Source organism: Pempheris klunzingeri, chromosome 12, assembly GCF_042242105.1.
Source record: "Pempheris klunzingeri isolate RE-2024b chromosome 12, fPemKlu1.hap1, whole genome shotgun sequence".
Lineage (NCBI taxonomy): Eukaryota > Metazoa > Chordata > Actinopteri > Acropomatiformes > Pempheridae > Pempheris > Pempheris klunzingeri.
In genome coordinates, this window is record NC_092023.1 from 21,679,394 (window position 1) to 21,690,079 (window position 10,686).

Sequence of the window (10,686 nt, forward strand, 5' to 3'; positions counted from 1 at the left end):
TGAGGAGCTCCATGGTGTTCACACTCATCCATACAGTCCATGCAGAGGATTCAGCTTTGTTAAGCCAGGTTTAAGAGCTCCTGACAGGAAAAGTAGAGGCTTACTCACTGTTAATGCTTGATCACTTCTCAGCCATAATGTATTACAGATGTACTCTGTGCATTGCAGAGACAAGGCTCTCAGTGCCAGAAAAAATAAGACATACAACATTGCAACACAAAAATGACAGATTTAGAATGCATCTCTACCTGTCTCACTTCCTTTAATAGTTTCTGTTAGATTATTGTATCAGTGCACTACAAAACACCTGCACTACAAAACACCTGCAATAAAAGTAGAAAAAGGTCACAGTATCATGTCATCGAGCTTCGACGGAAGGTCCCAATGCTGTTCATGTTCAAAAGGTACATCAGCCCCACCTCACTACAGAGGGCGAGGCCAGTGGTTTTGCATGATTCAGCCCTTTAAGCATAGTGTAACACATTATTACATCACACTGCTGCCAACCATTTTCCAAAGCATACCGTTTTATTCTTCCAGAAAGCCATTTATATTAGTAATCTAATGCAGTGACTGTTGTCGGCTTCATTTTGTTAGCATTGTTCTAATGATTACATGGCAACGCAGAGCGCCTTAAGCAAACTCAACAGGAATGAGTGGTAGCAGGAACAGGAGTTGGTTGGTCTCAGACTCTCACTCTCAGAGTGTCTACAGTAGATTGCCAAATATTACCACATGCCCAATTAAGCTAAATAGTTCTATACATTTAGCATCCATTTCCAGCTTGCTCTGAATAATAATAATAAGTAATAAGCCTAACAAGTTGTGCATGTAAAACACATGAGCTGGATGAAGGTTCGACAAACAGTTGGCCACTTGGGGGGGGGGGGGGGACAAGATGTAAACAGCATTGACAAAATCAATTAACATTGAATTGAAATGATTAAAAAGCCTGTCTAGAGCTGAGGGGATCTACAGTTGAGTGACAATTCATTATGCTACATGGGGATTTGATTGAGCACAGGCTACGTGGCTACCGAGGCTGTACAGCTACAAATGGTAGCTTTTGTTTTCAGTGTGTTTATAACACTCTGCTGGTAGCCATATGGCTGTTTAAAACACATCAGCTGTGGATGAACATGAGACTGGGATTTGAAGACATGCTTGTTAAACAGGTCAAAAGCTCGTACAGCCTCCCTTGGTGGGGTGTTGAACTAGTGGCAACAAGCATTGCAGAGAATAAGAGAACCAACCTTAGAAATACGGCCTTCTTCCTCATTTAGAGGCACGTGGTTTATTTGGAACAAGGTTTTGTTGGGCATCCTTAGTTGACGCTGGTGTAATTACCTACTTAAATATCAACATGTGTTACCAAATGAAAGACGCACGCTGGAGTACTGAAACATATCAGTGTGAAGCATAAAGGTACCAATGTACATTCTCTCCTGGAAGATAGGGAATCATTGGGAATCTGATGGCATGCTTTGGAGAACTGCAAGCATTATAAGTCAAGTATATCTGCTAATCTGCTAATCAATAGGCCAAATCAAGCAAAACCACCACTATGCTCCTTTAAGTAAAATCTGATGTGAAACATCCTGAGGCTCAATCTGGAAGTTAAGTACAGCCATCAAATGTGCTATTTGTTGCCTTTATTTGTTCATGCCTCAGATTAATACATGTGGACAAAAATATCAATTGACCATTTAAATATCTTGAATCCAGCTGTGATTCTGCACAAGTGTGCAGGCAGGCAGGCCAAGACAAACAATGAAGTATGTTTATTTCTGTAAATACAGTATTTAAATATTGTACAGATTTTTAGCTTTGTTTCAGCAGCTTTAGAGCCGTGTGTGTGTGTGTGTGTGTGTGTGTGTGTGTGTGTGTGTGTGTGTGCGTGTGTGCTTTCACATGGACATCTCTCAACATTTTTTCTCACTAGCCGTAGCATGAGATGCTGAGGCTGATTTGATTGCTGTGTTCATTCAAAGTGAGTGGATGTGTCACTTGTCTGTTTGTGTTTTGGTTTTTTTGCAATCACAAAAGAAACTTGAAATACCTCCGTCCCTAAAATTCAACGAGCAAGTCTATTCTTGCTTAGTTTAGAAATGGTAGCAGTGTTTGAATGTGTCCACACCACCGCCAGGATAATGATTTACTTCATACCCAATGAGGACATATTAAGACAAGTTGTTCAACCTGCTGTGAAGAACTTGAGCCATTGAATTAAGCAGAACTTGTTGTTTCAGTGTTAAGGACTGAGGCATAGTCAGCAATAATTCTAGGAGTAAAAATTCAGATGATTATGAAAGGTTTAAGTTTAAACCTAATCGAAAGAGTGCCTAGTATAAAGAAAATGTGATGTCAAGGTTTACTCACCCCATGAGAGCGTGCAGTGCATTCCTTCACTCCCCCTGACAATATGTTTAGCTTTATGTACAAGTGTGACTTCAGAAGTAATCAGAGTATCACACTGGTTGTGAATTCATCGAAGGCTTTTGCCACATCTAAATGTTCAGCACGTCTGCCAAACATCCTCGTGACAACACTTACTGAAGGGGCATTATTATGAGATATCTCTTCTCTCAGTTGACCTCTGCTTGCAGCCAGGACAAACTGCAACAACAGTTAGTATAGCAGAAAAAAGATCTTTGCTCACGGTCCTATTGGTGTGGTGATGTAGTGAGTACTTCACTCAGTGGGTACCTGTGGTTGTGGCTAGTTTCAACCATGGCAAAATGCTCCGTTTGTGGTACTTCTCGTTCCAAAGCGAGGTTGTAACTGAATTGTAAGGCGCGACAGCTAATATGATGGCATCCTCCATTTTGGACTGTTCTAGGTTTTGTTCGTTCAAAGGTCAACACTCATAAGAGTTTGCCGTTAAGGTCACAGTATGCTTCAAAGGATGTACAGTATGTGTGGCCTGTATAGTCTGCATAGTCTCAATTTGTTCTTTCAGGGATCAGTCTCAGCTGACAATCTCTCGCTGAGGTCCTTCATGGTGTGACCAAAGTAGTTGTAATGCTATTAAACACTATGTAAAGTGGACACGATTGTCTGTTTCTTAAAGTTGAAAAATAGCTTTTAGACAATCTGAGAAGTGCTTTGCCCACGAGGGTCCAAAACTTTGTGTCTCTGCAAACTGTACACATAGCAAATGCTCCAACAGCGCAGGCTCCAGATCACAAAAGGGATGCATGTCTTGAAGAATGTTGAGCAAGGAGAGCCGTGGCCTCCCACATTTGTATAATTTGCCTTTAAAAGACTGCCAAATACCATTGAACAACTTATTTCCTAATGCACTTAGGAATGGGGATGCGTAACATGGTGCGTTTCTGCCACCAAGCTATCCACACATGCTGAATGTGTAGAGTATGTGTAAGACTTTAGTTTGGAGCATACTGAGACCATCAGAGTTCTGTAAAGTTGAACTTAACACCAAAAAGCTGTGCAAATGTAGATTACATTGAAGCAAATAGATTTTGGTCCAAAATGTTGTTGTCATAAATGCTGGTGTTTCCAGGTCCTTACACCTGCTTCAGTGCGTTAGCTCGCAAAGTTTCATTTATTTTGGCGTGTTTCCTGCTGTAGCAGTCAGATACTTCCAGTTCAATGCATATGCCTGACCACAAGTGTCTCCATATCCTACCGCCACTCAAGGACGCAGATGTTAGTTACAAGACTTTACACACGTTTCTAAGCGAGCTGATTAGTGTGGAGCTTAACATGAAACATCCCGTAAAGAGGCAATATGGGAAGAATAAGAACAAATAACTGTAGGCTGCTTGTTTGGCTCAAGAAAAGGCCGAGCTATGGTTGAGTCATTGGTATTGATCAACAACCCCCACAGGTGTAGTAGTTATTTTGTGCTATATTGTTTTCAGGATCTTGATATCTTAATTAAAAGATAGCTCGAGATATAAGAGATAAAGAGAAATATATAAAGCCATTTTCTTAGGTGCTTTCATTGAACTGTGAATCAAGGCTTGTCTCGCTTTTTGGTGTCAATGCACAAAGTTGCACAAGCTGCTGTCTTTGGCTATCTCTCTCTGCAATGCATGTCTCGCATGTGTCACATAGGAATGACTAAACATCAACGACAAGTGGATTGCTCTTACTAATACACACAATCAAGGTTTACCGCTGATGATGATGATGATGATGATGACGATAATGAAGATGATGGTAGTCTTTTCTGGAATAATCGATGTGCTCCTCGGCCTTGTCGCCTGGCTCGGCTGTGTGTAATACCCTGCTGCTTTCTGAGCTAATGTAGTTAATATTAATGCTCATAACTACCATAGCGGGGCAGCACTTCACACACTTAACCAATGACTAACCTAATAACCTTTTACTCCTTCTATACATGTCTGTACCCACAAAGGATGGATACCAGGTGGAAGGATGTAATAAGACTGTTTCTATTGTGTCCTTGGTTAGATAATTGCAATGTATTTTGTGCAACCTCAAATATTACGTGATGGATAGGATACTGTTATGTAGCAGATTTATACTTAAAGCTATGATAAAGTGATATGAAGACGTGTTCAGCTGACACTAGTCTTCTATTCTGGGCACGTGCGCAGCATTTGGTATTTCAGCTGAGCTGTTACATTTCTGGCCAGTCTGAAGTCAGGTTGTTCACTGGGTTTGCTTTGAGGTAGCAGTGTAGCCAGCTTGCATTATGTACATGTATCTGCTTAACACTATCTAAAACGTAACATAATTCAGAAAATCTTACAGCTAAAATGATTGAGCTTGTAGTTAGGATAATGTCAGCCACTCAGAAATGCAACACAGTGTACACTTTCTTCTTTTAGTTCTTTAATTGATGATGCAAAGGAAGTTTTGTTCACGTTATAGTTTTTATCTTGAGTTACTTAAATGTCTTGTTCTCTTGCAGTTTTCACACAGTAATGGGTGTATTTTGATCAATGCCAGGTATTCACTGTCAGACTGCCACCAATAAAATGTATGTGTATTTCAAAGAACATTCCTTTTGTGTAGTGTTTTCTGCTCATTTCATCTACGTTGCTATTTTGATTACAAAGCCAAACCAAAGAACTTACAGAGTTTTGTAAGGAATGAACAGTTAGACAACATTTTACAAAAACTGTGGCCATTGACTGGAAATAAAGAAGTATTGAAGGTTACATATTTGTAATTACTTTCAGTTTTAACTGCTTAGTTATATTGTATACATTTATTGTACAAAATGAAGATCTCTGTCCTATGAAGACCATTAATATCCAAGATGTCATTTTTTTTATGAAAGGACAAAAAATAAAAGTCTGTTTTCAGCTTTTTGATTTTTCAGATAATTTATTGGGTTTGTAAAAGGTTCATTTAAGTAGAAGTAATTTTATAAAGAAACTGTTAGACCTTAAGGTAATTTGTATTTCCAATAAAAATCACCAAACTGGGAAACATGAACAGAACAGTAACTCAGCACATTGTCAGGAATGAAATTCTGGTGAGGAAATATTGAATCCTTTATTTGTTTGGCCAAAAGTTGACACAACTGGACAGTGGACACCACAGTACTGCTTACACGATTCATTTCTACATTAAAATCTAGAAATGATGGTGGTCCAAACAATGCAAAATAAAAAATAAAAAAAAAAGAATAGGTCCATTTCAGCTATCTAGTCTTGGATCTGGACCCCTTATTAAGAGCCACAATATGAAATGTCATGAAAAAATCATGCATGCTTTCACCCTGGATTACACAATCATTCCATTCAAATCAGGTCTCAAACTGGATTACGAACTCTGGACGAAGTCGAGACAGGAGGGGTCTTCACAAGTCTTTGTGAGGCAACACTGCTACCAAGTGGATCCACTGAGCAATGAGATTCAGATTATTATACTGGTGAGTAGAAGACAAAAAGAGACAAATGTATCTTTCTGTGTAGATTTCTTAAAATTATTATTATTATTATTTGATTGTCCACACTCATATTTCAGTAGTTGATGTAATATTATTTCAGAAATCTACAAATGAAGTCTCCATGTAATGCTGTATACGTTTAAACATTTTACTAGGAATATCAGAATTATTATTATTTTCTCAAAACGTTTCCAATAATTATTTGCAATTTCTGAATGTGAGGAGGGAGGAAGAAGAGTGGAGAGTGGTCTTTAAATGTGACATAAATGATCTATCTCTAAAAGGTCACATTACTTTTGTAAGAAATTAGGTACGCTAATATCTATCAAAGATCCATTGTGTACATATACATATATATATATATATATATATATATATATATACATACATACATATAAACAAAACGTTTCATGACCTATAAATGTTGCTTAAATTACTTAAAAAACTTAAATTAGGGATCTCAAACTCTGGTCCTTGAGGTTTCATGTAACCATAACCAACCTGAATGTTACTAAAAATACTGGTTTAGTGAATAAACACATTTTTAGTTTATTATATATAATAAATAAGATTCCCTAGTTTTCCACGACTAGCCCCAATAACCTATGAAATCCCCTGACTTTCCCTGTCTGGAATAGGCTTTTCTTAATTCAATGGCTTTCCAGGAATTCCATGACTTGTGGACACCCCGACAAGAGATGTGTAAAACATGAGGAAGAAAACAAATCCCTGGTTCGAGCCAGTGGGAGCTGGCACACCTATTATTTCATCACAAATAAGACATTTTTCAATTTAATGAGTGTTATTTAAGTTAAGGAGATAAAGAAGCTAAAAGAAACATGTTTTCCAAAGGAACTGAATGTTCTTGTGAATGACAATTAGCTGCATTTCACCAACAAGGACAGCAAGCAGTGGGCTGCTCTGTGTGTGGGTCTGAGTGTTGGACCACATAATGAGCAGTGAAGTCATCCTCTCTCTCTCTCTCTCTCTCTCTCTCTCTCTCTCTCTTTCATTCACCCGTTCTCCAGTCCTATTGTAAGTTATTTTAGAGACCACCTACAAGGGTCAGATCACAACTCCGATCCAGATCTTGGTGTAAAGAACACATTGTAAAGAAAGAAGAAAGTCTTGTTATTACTTTGAGCGTCACACAACTCATCATCAGCAGTGACCAGCAGTCAAATTAACATTAACGTCATGCTTTTGGCCATGTGTTGCTGCGTACATGGAATAATGGTCAAGCTAAAGCTATCATGTCGGCTTCTAACTACACATCCTCGGTTTGTCTGTCATGGATCTTAAATCAGATCTTGTTCTCCATTGTGGCCGTTGTTGTAAGACAGAGCAGAAAAGTTTGTGATAGCAGCCTCTAAAGACAAACCAACTCTTCGTTGTTTTCCACTATGCTTTGTAGATTACAGGAACAACCATACGGGAACGATTTTCCATTAAACTCGGTTATTTCTTTCAGTTCCCCTGAAACACCCCCACCATAGATTCACCCAGTCGAATATGAAACTAAACACAGGCACTTATTCAGTAACCAGAATACATTTACGCAGTGAGTGTATTATTCTTACAGAAGTGGTGGTAGAGTGCCACTCGACCCTTTACAGGCCAAGGTTGTTTTTAGTTTGGATATGGTGTGTGTGTGTGTGTGTGTGTGAGAGAATGGGTTAGGGGAAGGGGGCTGTGGAGACAGGGTGAGAGGGTTGGATAGGGTCGGTGTGGCCAATTTCCCTGAAATAGCTACGAAGTAGAGTAGTTGCTACGGCAATCTGGAAGGACCCAAACTCTCCAAGTGGCTCTTTAGTTGCCAGCTCGGCTGCCCTCCCACGTACACGCTCTCTTCCAGTTAATGGCAGGGTTCAGATTTACATGATTAACCAATGAAATCATGGGACGATAACAGGGGGCTTGACACACTCTGTGCTCGTCAAAGCTTCACTTGGTTAAAAACAGACAGAATGTAAGTTCATTAGAATTTGTTTGTTTGAATTGAATATTTGTGTAACCTTCTTAAGTGTGTGGATGTAAAGGTACACCTGAACACTTAACATGCACACACACTCACCCTTACACAACCATACACACACTCACTCTCTCACTCTCTCACACACACTCACACACTCATACTGGTGTTAATTGAATGAGGCGGACGGAGGGCAGCAGTAGACAAACAAAATGTTCTCAGGCTGTTTAATATGGCGGATGGTTGCTGCGACTCCACACCTGTTTAATGGTGTTCGAGATGCTTGTGCATCACTGATGGGTTCTTCAAAGCAGTAAGTGACCATAGAGCTGTATTATAACTAACTCAGCAGAGCAGAAAGGACTCCGCCAGCATCCAAACATGTCTGTAAGAAGTGAACCGGCCCACCATTATGCATAGAGATTAGCATGGGCAATAAGTAATGAGTGATAAGTAATGCTTTAACATACAGAGGCATTTCTAGTGTTCAAGTATTATAAGACCTCTAGGAACTTGTAATAGTTGTGAAGGTCATCTGTGATCTTAATCATGTGTGAATCTGCCATGTCGGTAATTCTGAATGATCAGTCTACCATGTTTTCACCATATGATATTCATAAAATCAGTCCTAGACGAATCTCTGTAATTTGGGGTGATTTTTATTTAATATTTTTCTGCTTTTTTCTGAGTCAAGAATTATAGAGGCAAGTCCTATACACGTCCTCTAACGCCTTACTTTAAATGATCATTTCACATACACTAAAACTACAGCTGCTTTCATCTGTCTTCATGAAGTGAAGCTTGACTTTGGACCATTTCTTCCTCTTCGTCAGGACTCCTTGTTTTCCAGTCATTGTTTTGCGCTGAGCGGCTAGCCGCAGCCCGGACCCTCCGACATGGGCTGATTCCCCATCTCTCCGAAGCTCGCCACCATCTTAGCTGCAATGGTTAGTCTGTGTGTGCATGACAGCCTCCTCTGAGGGGAGGGGCTTTGGAGGCAGACCTGAAGCGTACTACTGACTGCAGCTTTAATAGCCCATAGGATCGTATATGAAATGGATCGTACCAGTGGGCCGTCCTGTGGCCATTCCCCTGCCAGGCACCTTACAGCACTTGGCAACAGTCAGATTTGGAATGTGTTATAAAGTACAAGCAGTGTGGTGCCTTAAACTGTCATGACTGCTCCTCAACACAGCTACTAGCAAATCTCTCTTCCTTAACTCGCAAGATCAGCCTTCAGTCTCCCGACAGCTCCCAGCACACCTGTAGCTGCTGGACAGGACAGCGCTGGCACAGAAACGCTTCTTTGGGGGCTGAACAAGTGATTCTGAAGTATCACGCCTTGCCATTGGCTGGATGGGCTGTTGCTGAATTTGTGGTACACATTGGAAACAGTATAAAACAGCTTTATATGACCTCCCCCAGAAAAACACTGCATGGATTTTCAAAATCTGAGCAGGAACACCGTTCCCTCCTGACTCTCCAGCACTCCGGCACATTCCAACCATCATTTCCACCATAGGTTACATTAATGGTTTTTTGGTGATTTGGTTTTTTACGCTTTAGATAAATGAGAGTAGACTTCTCACATTTCTAATAGGACAGCCTTTATCAGTCTCTTATGAAATTCTCAGTTCTCAAAAAACGTCACACAAAGACAATGGGTTGCTGGTGTAAGCAGCTACATTCACCATGACTGGCAATGGTCAACAGTTTGATAACACAAACTCCAAACAAAAATCTCCAATCATATGCAAATATATTACAACAACAGCACGGCAGTTATCTACTCAAATTGTTGAACAACAGCACAAAACAGCTTCAGCAAAAAGAAGTTGGCATGTGCTTTAAAAAGACTGTACTGGCAATTATCTGACCCATCTGTCTGCATTCAGTGTCCCTCCTGCTCTTTGTGTGCTCTCATATTACTGCTGAAGCCATGTTATGTGAAGGTCAAAAAATATTGTGGAATTAAAAATAGTTTCATTATGGAGGTCAAATAGACTTAGACCAATACGAAATCAACTTCCTTCCGCCTGACAGCTTCAGGAAGGTGCTGGATAAATGAAATCTGGAAAAGCAGATACTGTTTCTCTTGCTGTTCGCTCATTCATTCCCTGTGTTCCTACTTCACAGAAACATCCGTGCAAATTCTTTACCTCTCTGTTCATGTTGAATTGTTGACAACAAAACAATGAAGCTAATGGCCAGGGGTTAAGTTTGTTGTGCAAGCATTCCCTAGGGGAGCTATTTTTCTCTTGTCACCTACATCTATACCTCACTAATTCATGACCTGTCTATGAATGCTTTGTTAGTAACAATGCCACCCCCGAAGCTACTGACTTAAAAATCAGAAAAAGAAGTGCTGTCATTCGCACAATTCTTCTGACAAACACACATAATTACAGGAATTAGCCCGCTATTTTGTCATTAGCCTTCACTTTCAATGAGCCAATAATGAAGAGAAACAAGAGTCAGAGACAAAGACGGATGTCTTTAGAGGATTTCAAGACACTTTCTCCCCTCATCTCTTAGCCCACACATTTAATTTGCTGTTTTATTAATATTATTAATGTAGTCAAGCTTGAAGCTTTGAAGCCGAGAGTTTTTTCTTCTGATTGGTATTGTGTGAGCACTGATGGCTCAGCACAGGGGAAGTCAGAGTGATTTCAAATGCACTTTGTTAGTACCATGATGAAAATGGCAGCTCGCCTTTTTAAAGCTGTATATTTGCAAGCATGATTACGGGGTGTGTGTTCAACTAAATGAAGCCAAAACAATGACACACAATCAGGACTTCATAAGCCAGCGAAAGGGCACGGAC